This window comes from Pteronotus mesoamericanus, unplaced genomic scaffold (genome assembly GCF_021234165.1).
Source record: "Pteronotus mesoamericanus isolate MK-2021 breed Mesoamerican mustached bat unplaced genomic scaffold, CSHL_Meso_final contig_173, whole genome shotgun sequence".
Taxonomy (NCBI): domain Eukaryota; kingdom Metazoa; phylum Chordata; class Mammalia; order Chiroptera; family Mormoopidae; genus Pteronotus; species Pteronotus mesoamericanus.
Window position 1 is genome coordinate 9,309,538 of NW_026555072.1, and position 12,291 is coordinate 9,321,828.

Here is a 12,291-nt window from a genome sequence, read left to right on the forward strand (position 1 = left end):
CAGCAGCTTTCTAATTTTTTACCCAGAAATTGGCTGACAGGTTGAAGGTATAGCTAAATAGAAGGCCATAAAGTCATTTATCACCAGCAGCAGGCTTCACTTCTCCTCCTTTGATCAATCAATTAGACTTGTTTTGATCCAATATAAGAAACCAACTTATTAAGAATTCTGCTTGTTATTAATACATGGCAAACTGTACATTTCAGTCAGAACTCAGCTGGTTTCTAAGGTGTAGCTATAAAGGCCAGTGCTCAAAACAGCTGCTGTCCCCAGGTAGCAAGGTCCTCCTAAGAGGCCCTTAAGAGAGCCCAAAGCAAACCTACTGGAATTGCTTTTTTGGGAGGCTTTAATATCTTTATAGACAGGGTCCAGCACAAATAACGCCCCTTTTTTATTATAAAATCTTTTATTACAAAATCATGAGCATGTCATTCTGTAACAAAACTATATCACACTCAAGCACACCACATGACACCTTAGGTGAAATGTTCAAATTTAAACTATAAATTATTACACCCATAATATTCCCCTACCAACCACACGCAAGCAGGTGTTACTTCTGCCGGACCCTGTATCTAAAAATAAGTGCTTATTTTGTTATCAGGCAGGTTTTACATGCAGATCATAACTCGAATCACTGTGTGGTAGAAACATCTAGTAACTAAATCATTCAAGCTGGCCCTAAGTGACCAAAGCTGGGATACAAAGAATTTGGTCTCTAAAGCTAGAGGACCTAGAGTCAAACTGCCTGTGTCTGAATCCCTGCAGAAGCACACGAACTGAGTTAGGTCCTGCTGTGTTCTAACTCTGCCGTGTTCTCTCTCCTCGGGCAGAGGGACTTACAAACAGGGCGGGAGAGAGACCAGATGGTGGACATGGGAACTTATTAGTGATGCAGCGGAGGAGGAACAGCATAAGGTATAGAAAACTTGGAGCAACCGCACAACCTAGGAGATGCTTCAAAATTAATTTCCTCATGTTTGCAGTTTCAGGTGAGAATGTTCCTTCCCATAGTAAGACAATAGAATTATCTGACAGGCCTTAATTCTCAAATGGATTTTCATTGTTAAAAAATGATTTAAAAAATCCTGAGAGTGGAGCCGTCTCTGGAGCCTTGCAGCATTACCCAGCTCAACATTTATTAGAGGCCATGAAAGCTACAGAAGTTGCCCTTATTTTCTGCATTTCCAGTTTTATGCAATTTCATTAGATTTTCTGCTTGGGTAGTAAATTTACACAGCAGAAGAAAAAGCGGTCACATATTTTAAAATGCGACACGATTTTATTCACCAATATAATCTATTAATGGTAACCTTAATCCTACAGCCCAGCTTTGTAAATTGAAAGAGATTTGACATATGACACTGTATAAATTTAAGCTCAATTTTCCCTTTGTTTTCTTTGAACCTGTTTCTGGACAAAAACATCCTCAATATTTTCTCCTCTGGGTCTGCAGCAGTTACCTTGTTGGGGTAGACTTGAGTAACAAATAGTATCCACACAGCTGTGAAATGCCAGTGATCTCTTCAAAGGAATAAAACCATATATTTTTATCCCCAATGCTGCAAGGGGAAGATTCTATTATTAAACACCGACAGACTGCACAGTCCAATGGCGTGACGCAGAGCTCCAGCAGTCAGTGCTGTTCATCAAGCAATGGAGTGCCTTCGAAATGCTACGTCTCGTGTGTTTTATTTATTTGACCAATACTTTAAGACAAAGAAAACAATTTCTCGTTTCTCTCTCTCCCTGCTGAGCAACCTCAGAAAAGCCATTTAAGCTCTTGGAGCTGAAATTTTTTCGTGTATAAGATGAGGGGATTTCACCTACCTCATAGGGTTATGAGGATTAGGGCTGTCCTACTGCTTGCTGAGAACTAAATAATCCAGTCTTTTCATGTAGTCTTATTTTATAGAAAAGACAAAAATACAATGCTATCTTGTGATATCATTTAGTGAATAAATAGAAAAAAATTTACATTGGAATTTTCCAAAGCAAACAGAAAAATAAAGCTAACCACCATCCATGAAAATCATCCTCCAAGCATTACCAAGAATCACTTGGAGGAAGTAGTTAAGCCAATGTTTCAGAAGATTCTTATTGCTAACCTCAGCAACGAAGCTAAACTGAAACATAAAAACCCAACACCAAAGTTGGGATACCTCCGCATTTTCTTTGCTTTTCTTCAAAAAGGAGAGGTGCCTTAGGCCCTGAGCAATGTGGCTCAGTTGGTTGGGCGTCATCCTGCAGAATGAAAGGTCACCAGTTTGATTCCGGTGGTATCAGGGCTGTGGGTTCAGTCCCACTACCGAGGCAACCCAATCTATTGCTGTTTCTCTCCCTGTCCTTCTCCCTCCCTTACACTCTCTGTAAAACTGAACAAATAAAATCTTTTAAAAAAAGAAGGAGAAAGGAGAGGTACCTCAGTAATACCAAGCACATTGCATTGGTTGCTCTAAAGCAAACCACGCGTTACCAAAACATCTTGGATAAAAATAAATTATGTTGTGTTTCTTTCTCAGATGGAAATTGTTTTTGGCTGCTCACCCAGCCATGCTTTGTGCTAAACTCTGGGCTTTGTTTTTGCTTTTTATTGAAGCAGGTTTATAAACACCAGAGGCAAAACGCACTAACGCGAACAGATGGCTTAACGTGCTACTTCATTTGTCATTTTTTTTTGTTCGGGGAACATTGCAAAGTTGGGCTGCTGGGATTGCAGGTGTAAAGCTAGAGGAATTGTCTCGGGCAGAATCAAAGCCCACTAGTTGCGAAGCTGAAGCTCAGTACTTTCCTTTTCTAAAAAGAAAATTGGACAGGCAGAAACCATCCTCTTCCTGCTCATGGCACTTGAACCAAAGGGGAGAAGAATTGGATGACTAGGAATCTTGTTCCACAAATGATGGGAGGCCGTTACATTATATTCCACATCCATGGAGGAGAACAGCAATCAAACCAGGGCCCCATTACTACTCTTGGAGAAACATCATCAAGTCTTTTGGACCTTGACACCTCTGCCTAGAAAATATTATGCTAAGGTGGTTTTGCTCACACAGGCAGTACATTATTGATGTTCATGAATTTACCACATCTTTTTCTATTTTCTTGGAATTCATTAAGTAAGATCCTTCTGGTCCTTCTCTGGAGAAGCACGACTTCCAGTTTTCCCTGTGGACTCTGCAGCTTCTGCTTGCTGCAGTATCCTGAATTGGCCATCTGTCAGCAAGGCTGGGCACGATTTCAAACTGTGCCTAAAGGGTACACACTGAATCACAGCCATGGTGGCTTCTGAAGCAGAATGGGCTGGGAATGAGGACAGGGGACATGGGGACTTTATTGTAATACCTGACTTTTGTTTTTAACTTTATTTTTTAGAGGGGGGGAAGGAAGAAAGAGAGGGAGAGAAACATCAATGTGAGAGAGAAACATTGATCGATTGCCTCTCGTATGCACCAGGGATTGACCCCACAACCCAGGCATGTGCCCTGACCAGGAATCAAAATGGCGACCCTTGGCTTTGCAAGACAATGCCCAACCAACTGAGCCACATTGGTCAAGGCAATATTTGATTTCTTCTTTTTTTAAATGTTATTTATTTATTTTTAGAGAGATAGGAAGGGAGGGACAAAGAGAGGGAGAGAAACATCAATGTATGAGAGAGACGTCGATTGGTTGCCTATGGCATGCTCCCAACTGGGACCTGGACTGCAACCTAGGCATATGCCTCGACCAGAAATTGAACTGGCAACCCTTCGGTTTGCAGGCCAGCGCTCAAGCCATTGAGTCACACCAGCCAGGGCAGAACACCTGATTTCTTTTAATGAAAATAATACTTGAAGCAAATATGCCGGTTCTGGGTAATTGGTACATGGGTGTTACATTTGTATACTTCTCTATAGTTTTAAAGTTTGGAAACCCCTCTCCCTGGGCCACGCCCTTTTAAAAGAACAACAGTGCATTATGGAAATGATTTCAAACCCAACTGCAGTTACATGTAGAACTTAAAAAAAAAAGTTAGCTTCCTGGGCAGGCCACACCTATACTCAGTTTCTAGGAGTGGGACACAGAATTTGGATTTTTTAAAAAAGTTCCCCAGATGTTCCTCATTCAGCCTGTCCAGTGCCAGCCCTTTGAAGCACCACTGCCTTGCAAAAGCCATTCTGTGTATACTTAGAATTCACCCTCTACAACGCCAAAAACCATGCTACCTCACATACTTAAAAAAACTAGCAGTGTATCTGCATATGGCGATCCAATCCTCTCCATCTAGCATAAATGGTTACTATAACAAGAACAAGGTCTTTTTAAAGTCTCTGTGGAAACTGGGTCAAAACATTTGACAACATAGACTAGGATCCTTATGCAGTTTTAAAGCTAAAGTTTTAAACGTTAGGAGCTTAGGTTACAACATAATCTGTAAGTGGCATTTCAGTAGAAATGGAATTTCCTTCCTAGACAATCTAGAGCTTTAATTCTGCCAGTCTTAGGGCAGCCCAACTGGACAGTAGCATCTTTTCACAATAGGATTGGATATTACAGAATTTCACACAAGATTTTCTTCTGATTGTCCTTGTTTTTAGCTTTAAGTTTCTTCTCTCATGTCCTCAAAATGATTTTTTATGTTTTAAAGGTAATGATTTTTTTTCAACTAAATATACATATGATTTTATTCCAAAAAATTACGGAGTGGAAGAAACTTCTCTATTGAATATAATGTATAATACTTAACATATGGTAAATCTATGATAAATGCCAGAGAGATTGTGAATTTTAAAATGCCTAGAGGAGGAGGGATTAGGCAAGAGATTTGATTTTTTAAGTTTTGTTTTTTTGGTTTTTTTACTACCTTTTAGCTTCTGTTGGTCTGGACATAGAAGAAGACACAGTTAATAAAATGCTTTACAATGAATAAAATGTTCATAATTTCATCAGAAGAAATAAATTTGGTTCACTCGGTTAAGATTCTTTACTTCCCTGGTATATTTGTGGCTTGTTTTTGGTCAACTGCAAGTTCTTTCTGGCACATTGACTTTAACCAATCACAGCATAAGGACTGAGCACAAGAAGGGAAAGACTTCTAATATAATTGACGAGTCACCAAGCAAAGAGAAGGGTTAATTAAGAATATAATTTACCAGGTAGGGGGACATTTTGTGAATTAATAGTTTTGATTTTTGTGGGACTTCATATGTTTAATTCTCCCATTACTGCAATGAAGCTGCAACCATGGTCTAGGATCTTTCAAAAGGCATGAAAATGTCATTTTGTCTTATTTCCCTTAGGGGAGTAGTTTTAACTTCTACTTATCTGGTGTTTGTTCCTACTTTAATTGTTGACTGTGGGGGTCAGTTCTATCTGTGCTGAACTGAGTGTATCGGTGCGACCTTGAATTTCTCTTGTGAACTGGCACGTGGCAATGGAGATTAGGTCACTCTGCTGCATGTGTTGATTTTGCAGTTCAACGTGTCCTATTGCTTCACATGTGCAGTTGCGATGGCTGCTGGGTAGAATAATGGAATATTGTCAATCCCTCAGATCTTGCACAGGTGACTCTGCCTTGCCTTTCAGTCATCTTCTCAAGGGCCTTCTTAAAGGGGCTTTTTCCTGGGCTCATTATTTATTTGTGTAGTAAACATATGGCCTCTTGTCATCCAAGAAACAGCATCAAGTACCTCTGGGGGAGGTAATGATTTTAAGGCTACCCCATGAGTGTTTACATGTACGTGTACACAGTCACTCCTTGGGATCAATGGCTCAGTTGCACACTTTAAGTCCCTTAGTTCTTGCTTCCTATTTAATATTATTATTATTATTATTATTATTATTATTGCCATTACCCCCATCCTCCATCAATCAAGTGATGAGCAGCAAAACAAGGAAGTGAAATTAAATAGTTCTCTTTGCTGTTTAACAGCAGCTTGGTACCAAGTAGCTGAAACCAATAAAGACCAGGAGATTTTTACGACCATCTATGACTTTCTATCAAGCATATTTATGGCTTCTAAGACTGGGCTGTATTTTACTTCTTTTAAAATTTAAGCGTGAACTTCCCAGTTGAAAGGGGTCTTCCAAGCCCCAGCTTTCAGGACCGTATTCAGGATGAGTGTGCCAATGAGGCTGGCCTGCTTGAGGCTGGTCAGGTTCTTGACCCAACTCAGTAGAAATCATCAGGTATTCCTAGGACACCTGTCATGTTCCAGTGTCACACATACTTATTCCTGGGGCACGTCACATGCCCAACAGTGTCATACATACACTTTAGTGAATAGCCAAAGTTGAGAAGACTCCCCTCTTCTCAATGACTTGTTTACAGCTTCATTGATGTGGAAAGACTTATTAAAAGAGCAGAGCTGGAGACCTAGTGAACGGCTGGTACTCACATGAAGTGTCCCTCATCTTTTGGTTTGGCTTCAGGCCTTTGTTAAGGGCTACTGCTGTCTTTCCATGCTGGTTCATTGACTTCATAATGTTAGAACAGGAAAGCAAGTTTAAGTCTACAGGGGTGGGGGAATAGCAGAGTTCAATCATTGTCTATGACAATCAATTCAAACAAAGAAAAGTGGCCAAGGCTGAACAAAATAATATTCCTTATGTGTGTATATGTTCAAAATCTGAGTAAGATACTAAAGAAAAAAAAAAAACACAAGCCAAGGATAGAAACCACTGTGAGTTGCATCAACATATCGGGGTAACCAGGCTCAATGTAAGATTTTATTTACAGGTAGTCCTGAACTTATCAATTTTTTAAAGTTTTTTAAAAATATTATTGATTTTAGAGAGGAGAGGAAGAGAAAGAAAGAGATAAAAGCATCAATTTTTGTTGTTTGACTTATTTATGTATTCACCCTACTTGACTCCCGTACATGCCCTGGTCGGGGATTGAACCAGGAACCTTGGCTCTAACAAACCAAGCTACCCGGCCAGGATAATTTTCCTTCTTCCCTCCCTCCCTTCCTTTCTCTTTCTTGAAAAGATTTTATTTACTTATTTTAGAGAGAGAGGAAAGGAGGGAGAGAGGGAGAGAAACATCAGTGCAAGAGATGTTGATGGATTGCTTCTCACACGCCCCCTACTGGGGACCTGGCTCACAACCCAGTCCTGTGCCCTGACTGGGAATTGAACTGGCGACCTTTTGGTTCGCAGGCTGGCACTCAATCCACTGAGCCACACCACCTGGGGTAATTTTTCAATTTTAACTCTAATCTGAGAGATTTTACTGGGTTGCCTTTCTTTCAACATAAAAGTTGCTTCCTGTAAGAAAGCCGGCTTTTCTTATATAATAAAAAGGCACAAGTACGTCGGAAAAAACCTGGCAAGGACATGCCCAACACTAGCATTTCTCTGACAGAATACAAATGACTTGTACACATGATTAATGACTGTGCACTTGGCAACCAGAGACCAAAGACTTGGCTTTGCAGTGACCCATTTGGGACCCAATCCCCTGTATTCAAATCAAGAGAGCAACTAGGACAGAATGCAATTTAAGGCATTATCAAAATAATTTGAGTGAGAAGTGCACATCATTCGTAGAACTTGTGCTTCAGTTTTGATAACCATTCTCATGTCCTTTCTTTACATTAATTTATTTCTTCAGTCCCCAGAGCATCTTTGCAGTATTATTCCTGAGTGATTGGTACAGCAAAATTAACTTCTGATGGAAATACGTTTTAACAAAGACCAGAGTGAAATGCAAATGAGAGAATTCCTGCCCTGAGGCTACAATGTGCAGTTTAAATTCAGACCATTTCAGAAAGCTTTATAAAAAGGTGCACCTTTAATCAAAATTACCATGGTAGTATTTAATGTAAATAAACAAGTTATTTTTTAATAGGGGAAAACATTCATTGTGGAGATCAAACTCAAGTAAACTCAATACAGGTAAGCCTGCTTTATTAGTTCTAGGCATTGCTATCTGGACAAGAACACAAGAGTTCACAGGCCCTATTCTGTTCGGTTGTACTGTTAGGTTGCCATCCAACTTTTTTTATAAAAAGATTTTATTTATATATTTTTAGAGAAAGGGGAAGGGAGGGAGAAAGAGAGGGAGAGAAACAGCAGAGTGTGATTGCTTCTAATGCACCCCCAACTGGGGACCTCGCCCACAACCCAGGCATGTGCCCTGACTGAGTATTGAACCAGCAACCTTTTGGTTTGCAGGCTGGCACTGAGCCACACCAGCCAGGGTGCCATCCAACTTTAAAGCTGCTGAAGAAACCACATGTATTGGTGCTGGGTCTGTGACTGAGAGCCTACTGTCACCTGAAAATCTGAGCTGCTATTTTCTTTTCCCCATGGACCTGTGTTTTTTGAAGAGCATGTCAGCATTGTTTCTTCTCATTCCAAGTAGTGGTTACAAAAAAGCCCTTGTCTGAGCTACTTTTCAAGGTACTTATTTTCGAATAGGAGCTAAGAAAAAGTAAAAGGCATATTTCAGCTTTCAAAGTGTAACTGCACATCAAATTCATCACAAAAACTGTTGCTCAATAGGAGCTCAAACTAAATGCATGGCAAAGAACTACCGTACTGGATGTATAGCATAATTTAAAATATGGGACAATATATTATTTTAGGCAGCTGGCTTTTTAAGTCTAGGCACAAAAAGTAACACTACATTTCAGATTGAACATAGATATCCATAAACAAATTCAGAACACAAAAACAAACCTTACTCGACAAACCCCTGCCCCCATTTACTAGCCAAATTTAGAAGGACGAGTTTAACAACTGCTTTTAAACCAAGCTAACAACAAACTTCAGAATTTAGTGAAAAATTCAGGTACAATATTATTTATGTCTTCCTTTGGTTCTAGCCTTTCATTTGCAGTTCATTCTGACTTTATTTTTTAAACTATATTTTATTGATTATGCTATGACAGTTGTCCCATTTTTTTCTCCCCCTTATTCCCCTCTGCCCTGCACCTCCCCCCGCCTTAGCTCATGTCCGTGGGTTGTACATACAAGTTCTTTCGCTTCTCCATTTCCTATACTATTCTTAACCTCCGCCTGTCTACTTTGCACCTACTATTTATGCTTCTTACTCCCTGTACCTTTTCCCCCATTTGCCTCTCTGATCTCCATTTCTGTGATCTCCATTTCTGTGATTCTGTTCCTGTTCTGGTTGTTTGATTAGTTTGTTTTTGTTTTTAGGTTCAGTTTTTGATAGTTGTGAGTTTGTCATCATTTTACTGTTCATAATTTCTGATCTTCATCTTTTTCTTAGATAAGTCCCTTTCACATTTCATATAATAAGGGCTTGTGATGATGAACTCCTTTAACTTTGCCTTATCTGGGAAGCACTTTATCTGCCCTTCCATTCTAAGTCATAGCTTTGCTCGATAGAATTATCTTGGATGTAGGTCCTTGCCTTTCATGACTCTGAACACTTCTTGCCAGCCCCTTCTTGCCTGCAAGGTTTCTTTTGAGAAATCACATGATAGTCTTATGGGAGCTCCTTTTAGGTAACTCTCTCCTTTTCTCTTGCTGCTTTTAAGATTCTCTCTATCTTTAATCTTGGGTAATGAAATTATGATGTGCCTTCGTGTGTGCTTCCTTGGATCTAACTTCTTTGGGACTGTCTGAGCATCCTGGATCTCCGGGAAGTCCATTTCCTTCACCAGACTGGGGAAGTTCTCCATTATTTTTTCAAATAAGTTTTCAAGTTCTTGTTCTTCCTCTTCTTCTGGCACCCCTATGATTCGGATGTTGAGATGTTTAAAGTTGTCCCAGAGGTTCCTAAGCCTCTCCTCATTTTTTTTGAATTCTTGTTTCTTCATTCTGTTCTGGTTGAATGTTTATCTCTTTCCTCCTGCTCCAAATCATTGATTTGAGTCCTGGTTTCCTTCCCTTTATTGTTGGTTCCCTGTGTATTTTTCTTTATTTCAGTTTCCATAGCTTTCACTTTTTCCTTTATTTTGCAACCATACTCAACGAATTCAGTGAGCATCCAGATTACCAGGGTTTTGAACTGTGCATCTGATAGGTTAGTTATCTGTTCATCGCTTAGTTCTATTTTTGGAACTTTGATCTGTTCTTTCACTTGGGCCACATTTCTTTGTCTCAGCAGGCCTGCCACGTTGAAAGGGGCGGAGCCTTAGGTATTTGCCAGGGTGGGGCAACCCAGGTTGCTGCTTTGTGATGCTGTATGTGGGGGAGGGGTCTGAGAGGGAAAAATACTGCTTGCTTGGCTCCCGGCAGGCTTTCAGTCACTTCCCTGGCTACTCACAAGCCAATTGGGCCCTTCTAGTGCTGATTCCTGGGTGGGTGGGTTTGTGTACATTCTAGGACCCTGTGGGTCTCTCCAACGAAACTCTCCTGTGAGGCTGGGAGTTTTTCCCACTGCTGCAGCCCCCGCAGGTTTTAACAGCCAGAGGTTTTGAAGCTTTCTTTTCCCACACTGGAACCCTAGATTGCTCGGTCTTGCTCCCCAGATGTTCCTCCTGGCTTATCCACATGCAAATGTGGGACTTCCTGGTCCGCCAGCTGCCACCTTGCTGCGCACCCTCTCCACCCCAGCTGTCTCCACCCCTCTTACCAGTCTGGGTGAATGTTTCTTCTTTAGCTCCTTGGTTGTCAGACTTCCATACAGTACGATTTTCTGCCAGTTCTGGCTGTTTCTTGTTTTTAAATTTGTTGTTGCCCTTCTTTTGGTTGTGCAGGGAGACAAAGTGTATCTATCTACGCCTCCATCTTGGCCAGACAAGTTATCTCATTCTTGACTTTAAAGGAAGCATTTAATGTTAATATTCTAGATTGCTCTTTTTAGCCTCAAAATGATTTTGCAATGACTATCACATTTTAGCATGGCACGATGGCAATTGAAAACTTAAATGTGAATTGTATATTGATAAATTATTAGTGCTGAAAAGCACCTGAAAATCTAAGTGTTGCTCTTGGTTACTTGGCACTGTGCCTTTCTAGACAAGGAAAGGGACAGCCCGTAGCCATTTTCTATCTTATCACAGCTGGTAAGGTTTTTTTCCAACACTACATTCTCCAGCCTGCACTCCTTTCACACTATATTGGATTCTTTTACCTACAAGAACAGACAATCTACTTACCTCAGTGTAAGAAGCCTATTTCAAGTATCTAAGGCTGGGATGAGTAAGTACTAAACAATAACCCACCATCCTGCTTATCTGGCACTTACTAGCAACAATTACTAAACCAAGCTTCAGTGGTTATTAGAAGGGCAAATGTTCATATTTTACTGCAAATCTTAATTTTTGGTTTCCACTTTTTAATTAAAAATCCCAACCTTGGGGCAAGCTAGAAGGCTAATCATCAGCTTGGTATTTAAAACTTAGTAGTTTCAGCTCATAGCCTTAGTCTTAGTCAGATTTCCTAGCAGGTTAAACACAGGCTTGGGAATCTGCATAACACCAGTTTTGCTGAGAAAGGAGATGGCCGAAGGGAGCAACTACTCGTACTTTTGATTAGTATTCTTAGTCACCACCTAGATTTCAGATCTTAAACAGCTTGAAAAAGCTGTTTCCCTGTTCACCCAACAGCACACACACATCAAGAACTGTGTCAGGGACACATCCTAAATGGTTGAGCAATGAAGGGCTTTTCCTCCACACACAGAGAACACTTAGTGTTGACTTATTTCCTTTGGCACCCTGCAAATGCTTCCTCTTGCTCACAGCCAGCTTAGGTAATATGTAGGCAGGTCCAAAGTGAAGATTCTGAGCTTTCATGATGCAAATGATTCCCCCTCTGGTCCCACCTAAAACACCAGATTTAAGACCCCACATTAACTTTAATTCTGAATTTCTAAGGTGTACCTAGTGTTTTAACCGGTGGGGAAAAATTAGATTAGACCCTGACAGAATGGCAGATGATTTACAGCAATACCGTGAGAGCATTTCTAATCCTCATGCAAACGACTCCTGGAAATACTCTTTCCAGTACCAAAGCTTCCATTTTAAGTTTTCACATATGTACAGTTGAAAATAAGTAGAAAATGAATACAATTCTTATCTTGCAAGGTGGCCCCCACTCTGCCTTTGGGGAGGTAGGTAGTGGTGGGAAGAGGAAAGCCAGTTGTTATGCTCCTAATACATGATGGGCAATAGGCAGGGCAGCTCCGCTTTGGTGGAGCCAGAAAGTCTCCTTGGTGTCATAACTATAATGTATGTGAAAACTGGAGGCTATGACACAGATCTCTCTCAAGAGGACCGCTTTATACAGGGTGCTCCATTAATAGTCTGATGATTCCTCAGAGGTTCGGTTCTATCAAGCACTTGTAAACTAGCCAGGTTTGTCACTAATTACACATAAAAGTAGGGTTGC